The 10266-nt window shown below is 37.4% G+C and overlaps 1 pseudogene; it reads right to left on the bottom strand.

Annotated features, from left to right (window-relative positions):
* Positions 1-7512: 7512 nt before the first annotated feature.
* Positions 7513-7824, bottom strand: LOC107522423 (alpha-ketoglutarate dehydrogenase component 4-like; annotated as a pseudogene).
* Between the last annotated feature and the right edge of the window lie 2442 nt (positions 7825-10266).

The raw sequence follows: 10266 nt of genomic DNA, 5'->3' as shown, positions 1-10266 counted from the left end.
TTCCTCTCCACTATTCCAAGCTTTGGGTCCATGATTTTCAACAATTTGTTTGGCTTTGTATGTTAAGCCTCTTTTCAGCCACCAGGTTCCAGATGCCATCAGGATGCCGGCCAGGCTTCCCTGGACTGAAGACCCCACCAATGTGTCCTGGAGCTCCGCTTCCCCAGAGAACCATCCTACTAGGGAAAGAGAGAGGCAGACTGGGAGTATGGACCAACCAGTCAATGCCCATGTTCAGTGGGGAAGCAATTAAAGAAGCCAGACCTTCTACCTTCTGTAACCCACAATGACTCTGGGTCCATGCTCCCAGAGGGATAGAGAATGGGAAAGCTATCAGGGGAGGGGGTGGGAAATGGAGATTGGGTGGTGGGAATTGTGTGGAGTTGTACCCCTTCTATTCTATGATTTTGTTAATTTATCCTTTCTTAAATAAAAAAATAAATTTTAAAAAAAAGAATCATTTTGTTTATTTTTAAATTATCATTATTTGTTTATTGGATAGAGAGAAACTGAAATCAAGAGGGAAGGGTGGATAGAGAGGAAGAGAGACAGAGAGACACCTGTTGCACTGCTTCACTGCTCATGAAGTTTTCCCCTGCAGGTGAGGACCGGGGACTCAAACCTGTGTCCTTGCACATTATGTGTGCTCAACTAGTTGTGCCACCACCTGGCCCCAAAGATTCCCTGTTCTTTGTCTCTCTGGGAATATAGACCAAAGATATTTATGGGGTGCAGAAGGTAGGAGGACTGGCTTCTGTAATTGCTTCTCAGCTGGACACATGCATTGACTGGTCGATTCATACCTCCAGCCTGTTTTTTTTTTTTTTTTCCTCCAGAGTGATCACTGGGGCTTGGTGATGGCACTACAAATCCACTGCTCCTGACAGCCATTCTTTTTCCATTTTATTGAATAGAACAAAGAGAAATTGAGAGAAAGGGGGGAGATAGGTAGATAGATTGATTGCTAGATAGATCGGTATATATAGATAGAGACAGAGAGAGATAGACACCTGAAAGCCTGCTTTACCATTTATGCAGTGTAATGCCTATAGATGGGGAGTAAGGGCTCACACCCAGGTCCTTACATGAGTCCTTGAGCTTAGTACTATGTGCACTTAATTGGGAGAGCCACCACCTGACCCCCTGACTTTGTTTATTTAATTTTAAAGTTCTTACTTTATTTTTTTAAAAATATTTATTTATTTATTTTCCCTTTGTTTTTGCCCTTGTTTTTTTATTGTTGTAGTCATTATTGTTGTTGTTGTTGATGCCTTCGTTGTTGGATAGGACAGAGAGAAATGGAGAGAGGAGGGGGAGACAGGGAGAGAGATAGACACCTGCAGACCTGCTTCACCGCCTGTGAAGCGACTCCCCTGCAGGTGGGGAGCCGGCGGCTTGCACCGAGACCCTTATGCTGGTCCTTGTGCTTTGTGCCACCTGCGCTTAACCGCTGCGCTACCGCCCGACTCCCTCTTACTTAATTTTTATATTATTATTTTTATTATTACTTATTGGATAGAGAACGCCAGAAAGTGAGAGGACAGGGGAGACAGAAAGGGAGACAGAAAGAGAGACATCTGCAGACCTGCTTCACCACTTGCAAAGCTTTTCCTCCTGCAGATGGGGGCTGGGTGCTTGAACCTGATTCCTTGCACACTGTAATATGTATGCTCAGCCAGGTACACCACCATCTGGCCTCTGATCTTCCTTCCTTCCTTTCCTTCCTTCTTTCCTTCTTTCTTTCCTTCTTCCTTCCTTTCTCTTTCTCTCTCTCTCTCTCTCTCTCTCTCTCTCTCCCTCTTTCTTTCTTACTTTCTTTCTTTTTCCCTTCCTTCCTTTTTTTTCTTTCTGCCTCCAGGGTTATCACTGGGGCTCAGTGCTTGCACTATGAATCCACTGCTCCTGGAGGCCATTTTTCCCATTTTGGTTGCCCTTGTAGTTACCCTTGTTGTCATCATTATTGTTGTCATTGCTGTTGTTGGACAGGACAGAGAGAAATTGAAAGAGCAGAGGAGATAGAGGGGAGAGAGAAAGATTGACACCTGCAGATCTGCTTCACTGCCTGTAAAGTGATTCCATGTGGGGAGCTGGAGGCTCAAACTGGGATCTTTATGCAGGTCCTTGTGCTTCGCTCCATGTGTGCCTAACCCACTGCATTAACCCCCGGCCCCACAATTTTGGATTTAAAAGCAATGGCAACAATAACAATAACAACAAGAGCAACAAAATGGAAAAATGGCCTCCAGGAGCAGTGAATTCGTAGTGCAGGCACTGAGAGGAGGGGAAGACAGAGAGGGAGAAAGAAAGATAAACACCTGCAGACCTGCTCACATCCCTTGAAGCGACCCCATGTGGGGAGCTGGAGGCTCAAACCAGGATCCTTATGCAGGTCCTTGTGCTTCGCTTCCTGTGTGCTTAACCCACTGCAGTATCCCCTGGCCCCACAAGTTTGGATTTAAAAGCAATATATATTCACTATAACAAAGTTGAAAAATTAAAGAAAAATACTAATTTTCCATAATCTCACTTCCAAGTGAATAGCATTGTCAATTTTTCTGGTACATATACTTTCAGTCTTCTCTGCAAGTAATGTAAATGTAAGTTAGTAGGAATACGTTTTTATTTTCAGTTCACCTTTCCACATGTGAGGTCACCACACATATACTTAGTTATATTCATTAATATTATGCTCTTGATTGCTATAGACCAATATTTATAGCTATTACAATGGGTATGTTAATGTACTCAGCAGAGTATGAAAACAAGGCCTTAAATCAGTACAAACTCCCTAGATCACAGCTTCTTCATCAATAAATAGAATGTTAACAGTTCTAATTTGCAAGGTCCCCAAAAACATTCTTTAGAAGTAGAATATGAATTTTGAGGAATAGCATCCCTTCCTGAATTATGCCATAAGGAACTTAATTTTCAGTATCAAGGCATTCCTAAGGATTCCACAAATAAGGGTTTTGAATCCTTTGTGGATATGGGTCCAGGTGTTATAAAAGACTAAGACTCACAAGTTTGTTCTCACTGAGCAAAGTATGAGTATGGCCAGACAAATGTACTAACTTCTGTCGGATTTGATGCCATATATTTCATCTCTCTGAGATACCAACCGCAATTTTTCATCAAAGGACAGTGCTATTATAGTATAGTTTTAAGGTTGTTTTTTTCCCCTCACCACTCCTGTCACCAAAGGTCTGTGTCCTCATCACCACCCCCATAGATACCCACTATAGTTCTCCCACAGTTTTAGATATAGGTTGACTTCTAAAATTTTTTTATTTATAAAATGGAAATATTGACAAGACTATAGGATAAGAGGGGTACATTTCCACACAATACCCAGTCTTTTTTTTCCACATTCATGTTTCTCTATATTCTGAATATGAATAAAACCTTTCTGTAGTTGTCTTTTACCTCCGTATTTGCTTCACTCAGCATAATCTTCTCCAGTTCCACCCAATTTATCCCAAAGGATACAATGTCATATTTTTTATTGCTGAATAATAATTCTGTTGATTATATGCTTCATAACTTTTTTATCCAGTCATTGGTCAAAGGGTATTTTTGGTTGTTTCTAAGTTTTTGCTATTGTAAATAAAGATGCTATGAACACGGGGGAGCATTTTCACATTTATCTGTGGGCCATGTGTATTTCTTCTTTAGAGAACTATTTATATCTTCTGCCTACTTTTTTATTGGGCTGTTCTTTTTCTATGAGTTCTTTATAGATATATGATATCAACCACTTGTCTGAAGTGTAGTGTTGCCAGGTTTTCTGTTTATCTTTGTGGAATTTTCTTTTAATGTGTAGAAGCTTTTCATAGAGTGTAAATTTTCTTTGGAACACATTTTCCTCTAGAAGGATCTGCTTGCATATTGTCAGTCTTGCTTTATTTCCTCTATTTCCATAAATCCTTCTCCTAGTTATTTTGACTATCCTTGCTCTAGTTCAGTCCTTGACTGTCTTCCCTGTTTGCTAAGCACAATACTTTTTACATTTGAACTTTCTGCCACCCAACCTTGTTTTGTCTTTTCCTCTTATTTTGAAAAAGGTTCCAAAGAATCCCGACAATTAAGAAAATGGCTGTTCACTAAACCTTTTGCTGTGTGAAACTTGAGAACACCTTCTGAGCAGCCATCCTCTCTTCTTTTCAGTAACAACAGACCTTTTCTTATGTTGCATAGAAATTTCAGAAGTGCTTAAGCTCAGAAACACTCTAACAAGAATAAAAAACTGATATTGGGTCTTATTATTTTTTGAACATTTAAAATCTTCAATTTTTTTCCTATAAATCAGTAGGGAATTTTACCTGAAAGCAAACAATTTCTTCAGTATGATATTTAAGTGTGAAACTTTTATGAAAATGTCTTTATATAAGTTTTTAGGTATGTTTATTCAGTTTTAACATGTATGTTACTCTTCTCCCCAGCAGTGTAGGAGATGATCGCTCAAAAAAAATGATAAGTAGATAAAAAAAAAAAAAAAACCTGTACTCTCCAGGGTTGGCACTGAATATAAGTATATCAGATATAGTTAAAATCTTTATATCATTAGAAGTACTCTTAATAATTACAAAACCATCTCACCAAATGGTCATTAAAAGCCACACATGATTCATGGGGCAGGTAGCAGCACTACTTAGGGGCTAGATAGACTGTAAGTTAGGACTACAGGACCAAAGGCTACCAGAATTGGCTCAGACAACATATATGCCCATGGCAGAAAACAAGATCTAAATTCCAAAGATGGCATCAGAAAGGCACAGAAATGTACAGGAAAGAAAAGACAGGAAAAAATAAACAGATACTCTTCTGAAAGACAACCTCCCTCAATATTCTTCCAGATAAATCTCTGAAATGACTTCTCCCTTTAGACCCAGCTGCTGTTACTGAGATAAGAAATATTTAGCTCTTTCAAGGAAAATTACTACCTTGATATTTTCTCAGAAAAAAATGTGCTTAGATTTGTCTTCAGAGGCAGAATATTGTTTAAATGACAGGATGGGATGTAGTTTCACTTCTCCCCCTTTTCTATACATTTCTCCTCTTGGGAGCCAGATGCTAAATTGTTTCCAGCCAGTTAATAATGGTTGTGGTAGTGAAGATCCCAAGAGATCCAAAGAAAGAAACCTGCCTCTATTTGCCAGGTTCTGTTACATGTCTTGGCTGTTGGGTGGATTCAGATTAGTCAAATAAAGAAAGGAAATAAAGCATGGAAGTGAATTAATTCACTGTTTAATCCAATGAGACAAACCCCTGAGGTTACAACCTGCTCATCAGTATGCTGTGTGCTTCTACTAGCATGCCTGTAAATGACTGGAATTTGTAGTCATTTTGTTTAACTAAAAAGGTCAGGCTGAGCCAAATGGCAACACAATCACCTCCTGAGAATTCCACATGATGTCTTCAACTATTTTTTCTATTTATTAATTCAATGATGCTATCAACAGCACTCTATGAGGACAAAGGTAATGGGAGGTGATATGCTAGGTAGGTTTTGCAGAAGATATAAAATAATTTAACCAAGTGCTCAGCCTTGAAAGAAATCATATAATAAAGTTAGATATAAGATATTCATTATATCAAGTGATAAGACATGGAGAGATATAAATATAGTAGCCTAAAACATTCCATGCTTAGGCTAGTGTGTGGTAGTAATAGTTATAACTAGTTGATTCCTTGCTTTGTGTTATACGAGAGCATTGTTAGTATCAGAGTCACCTCACCAAGCATGTTACACATCTTTTATAAACAGGAACGCTCAAGCTCAGAGAAGTTGCAGGTTAGCAAAGAACCAGATTTTAAGTTCTAAATCATGTGTTTTTACTAGATCAAGACAATGATCCTCCATATATTCTCTATGATCTGATAAGATACTAGTGTCTTGGTAGTTCAAAGGAGGGAGAAAGACGTTTAAGTTAGAATTGGAGAATTCTTATGACTTTAAGCTGTGAATTCTATTATTAACTGGGAGAAGGAAGCTTAGATAAAAGGAATCCATGGGGAAAATCTAGATCTTGGGGAGGGAGGAGACATTTGGGGTAGTAGAAGTACAGTGATGAGGAATAGAAGCAGTAGAAGCAGTCGACTAGAAACCTAAGAAAAAACAATGAGAAGTCATTGAAGATTTTTTTAGTAGGGGAATAGAAACCCAGATTTGGAATAGTGAAGGAAAGATGGGGATTGAGAGAGCAGAAATGAAGCCCTAGTTCTTCCTCTGGTTTAACTGTAGCTGTAAGGATGGAAAGAATACAGCTGTAAAGGCATTGAAAGCGGCAGACATCACTAAACTGAATAAACACATTTGAGTGGCAAAGGGGGGTAATGGAGATTGTGAACTTTAATATTTACAAGCTAGTATAAATGAAAATAGGTTATAAAGAAAGTGCACATGAATTTATAAATCAGCTAACTAGAGGACTCAATATGCCTTGCATCTCCCACGTGAAATAATGCACTCTTTGCCTCTCCTAAATGTGGTTATGAATTCTCTGAAGGCTTTTTAATAAATTCTTCAAAGATTTTTGAGAGGGATATTAGCACTGGATTCAAGGAAATTCAGGTGAAACATCAAGACTGTACTCTCTGATCTGCTCCCCTTTTTCTTCTTTCTTTATTTCTTTTTAATTTAAAGGTATGGAACAGAATTTATTTAGCTTTATGAGACTTTACTTTCACAAGAATACACACCTGTGGTACAGGAAGATCTCATTAAAGTTTCATAAATGGCCCTAAGGTAGATATTTAGGTTGATTTTACGAAGCTTTCAGAAAATAGTTATTAGAATTTGCACTACATGATCACATCAAAATGATAAAGTAAATCAACTTAATACCCCTCACAACATAATCAAATTGAAATTTCCCATAAAACATTCCTATGTAAGATCCACTTTGACTTCTCATTTTCTATTTTATACTTTGACACTTTTTCTGAATAGAACTTACAAATAATTTTGGGGTGTTAACTTCCTATCTTATACCACAAAATCATTTATTTTACTTTGGCTATATGTTTTTCATGGTTTATGGTAAGATACGCTTATCAGTTATACATTGTAAATGAAAAAAAATGTTGAGAAAATTATAAATAATTTCAATGATTCTCACTAAATTCTAAGAAAATCACTTTCCCAAAACAATGATAATTACAAGATAAGCCCCATCAATGTCTAAACAGAAACTGAAAGAAAAGTGGGAAATCTATGCTAAGCATTGTGTACTTTTCATAGTGCAACACAGGTTAATACTTTGTAATCAAAAGTCAATAAATAGGCTAACACTTATAAATGCACACTTTAATAAGTTTGAAGTACATAAAATTAGGTAAGCTTGTGGATAAGCTAAGATACATAAATTAGGAGGTACAAGTGTCCTAAATTTTCTATATTTTCTTTTTACAGAATATTTATTAAAGTTGCTTAATGTACAATTTGTCATTTTGAAAGTTCTTTATTATTGGCTGTTATTTTGTCTGATAACACACAAGTTGCAATGTCAATGATTATTCAGGGACTCCACATTGGATATATTCCATTTCTTCTAGAGACACAAGTTTCCTTCTGTATTTCTGAAGTAATGTTTTTATTATTTCTGTAGCGTCTGGTGGGCCCAGATGCATCAACTAGTCAGATGTTTGTTTTACTTCCCTTAGAATGCTATGAAACTGAAGAGTGAGATGACAGTCCTGCTGCTCCCAAAACTTCTAACATGTTGGGTTTAGGATAATCTCTTCTTCAGGAGACCTTATTCACGGAGTATGTGGCTTGACAACCTGAACGACCCTGCTGGCAGATGCCATCTTGCTGCCCATCATGACCCCCCAAGAAGGGACAGCTCTGTCCTTTTTTCTGTTGCCTCTATTTTTTGTTTCTGAATGAATCTTGTTTTTTAATTGTTTTTTTAAAGGTCAACAAAATTGATTTTTTTGAATTTTACATAACTAGGAGAATAAGAAATAATAAACTAGCCTCTAAACTTAATTGCTGGAAATTTCTGATGTACTGGTTCTCAGACCATTTTGACCTGTGAGAAATTTAAATGGCCCCATACTCTTGCTTACAAAAGAAAGAGAAAAAAAAATGGGGCTATTTTTATGAGATTCAAAAGATATAAAATTCTAATATGGTAACTCATGCCAAAAGCACTGTCTATACATTGTGAAATCATTCAAAATACACAACATACTATATAGTGTACTAGCTGGGGACCACTTCAACATCCCAAGAATCACTAGTGGACTCATACCCAGATTGAAACAAGTAGATACCCTGTATTCACAATGAAATTAGTTGAATTAGTTGCAATTAACTTGAATCCATTCAATAACTCTAATTGGGCATCACCATGCACCACATTCTGTGCTCAATGCAAAGCCTTTCAGTATCTATTTTCTTTTCACCAACATTAGCTCTTAGCCTCTCTTCTTAGTTCCTCATTGGAATTAACTTTGTCATGTATTACAAAGGGTATGTCCACAGGAGACCAGGGTGCCTCGTGGAGACAAGATGCATAATAAAAATTTGTACCATGAATTGAAAAGAAGTCAAATGAGGCATAGCTTAATAATTAAATTTACAGATGAAACCATAGAGATAGGATCTGGGAACACCAATGACAATTGAGAAACTGCCCCAAAGGAATGGAGGGGAAAGGGACAAGCTATATGGGCAGGAAATAACAACTGGAGGTTTGACCTTGAACAATAGAAGGGTAATTTACCTAGGGTGACATAATTGAAAACACAGATATTCAACCTGGAAAAGGCACACTGAACTATAAAATGTTGATTAAAGGCTTGTGAAGACTAAGTAGCAAACTGATTGTAGATTAAATCAAAATAAAACAGCAAAAGCCAAACTCCACTAAGTGACAGAGTTGTAGCCCAACTTAGACTTCTTGTGAGTTAGTGTAAGCAATAGAAAGACTGGGGTAGGCTTATATAAGATTTTTTTCTTTTGCACTAAATAATATTCAAAATTCCCCTTTTATTTCAAATAAAAGATATATACAAGGAGAAGGGTAGTAGAGAAAATAATATATTCTTGTGCCTAGTTCCTCATCTGTTCTTGCTCTAACATCTCTCCAGGTAGAGATTATCAACTTCTGGATAGACTATGGTCTCACTCTAAAAGTTTTATTTCTGAACTTTGGAAAAAAAGGATTTTTGTTGCTGAAAATATCAAGCATTTCCTTCAAAGGCTGGAAGCTAAGCAGGAGTTTCACAGGAGGGAAAAAATAACAGTGACCTCAAATGGAGTGGGAAGACTCAAGGCAGGAAATAGAAGATACTGTCAGAATAGCTCTAGGGAAAGGGAAGAAGGGAGAGGAAAAAGAAACTATTTAGGCTTTACCATTGGGACCTGCTCTCCAATTTAACTCCTGGCCTAAATGTTAAAAACAGTTTAGGAGTAAAATCCCTGTTCTCCATGAACCCTGGCCTATTTTGGATGTCACAAAGAAAGGCAGCACTTTTCCTGCAGCAACTCAGAAGGGAGGCCCAGTGACCTAGGTGGGGGTGATTGATTAGGGGAAGTCCCAGGGGTCCAGGCTACCCTCCAGCCTCCCTGCACCTGCACTGTGAATAAACAGAGGCCAGCATCCGCAGAGGCCTCTTCCTAACCTCCCCAGCCTTTCTCTTAGGCCTTTGCCCCTGGGACCCTCCAGTTTGAAAATTAACCACAGGCTTAAAGTGAAAGAGAGGATGACTAGCATATATGCAAGTAGAACTGCATGATGAGCAAATAACAAACAGAGAACCCTAGTAAAACAGACACTTCCTTATGATAATTTTTAGAATTTATTCTCCTCTTAAAATTCAGTTTTATGTCCATATTTCTAACTGTAACAATATTACTAACATGTCAGGTGGTTAACCACAGTTTCACTTTTGTGTTTGATCTGAATAGCTTAAGTTCAGTTCAGTGATTTCTCATTAATCATGAAATATTTCCTTCAAAGAGGTTTACTAATTAAAATGTGTTGAATGTCTAATATACTTGTAATTTACACACTTTCTTTTTAATTAGTTTTTTCAGAAGGCAAAGGAGTAACATATTTTTCCCAACATGCACATCCAGATGTACACACAAGTGAAATGTACTTTAAGATAGGAGAGCAGGGTCTATATGCTTGGGGTGAGGTTCTTCACACAGTTGTTTTTTCTGAGACAAATACATGTTTCCAAATAAAAATATACTCCATTACTCTTTATACACTAATTAATTTTGTTCTAATAAGTACAAAATGTATATCAAAA

This window comes from Erinaceus europaeus, chromosome 7, assembly GCF_950295315.1.
Source record: "Erinaceus europaeus chromosome 7, mEriEur2.1, whole genome shotgun sequence".
NCBI classification, from domain to species: domain Eukaryota; kingdom Metazoa; phylum Chordata; class Mammalia; order Eulipotyphla; family Erinaceidae; genus Erinaceus; species Erinaceus europaeus.
This window is presented reverse-complemented; position numbering and strand designations above follow the sequence as displayed.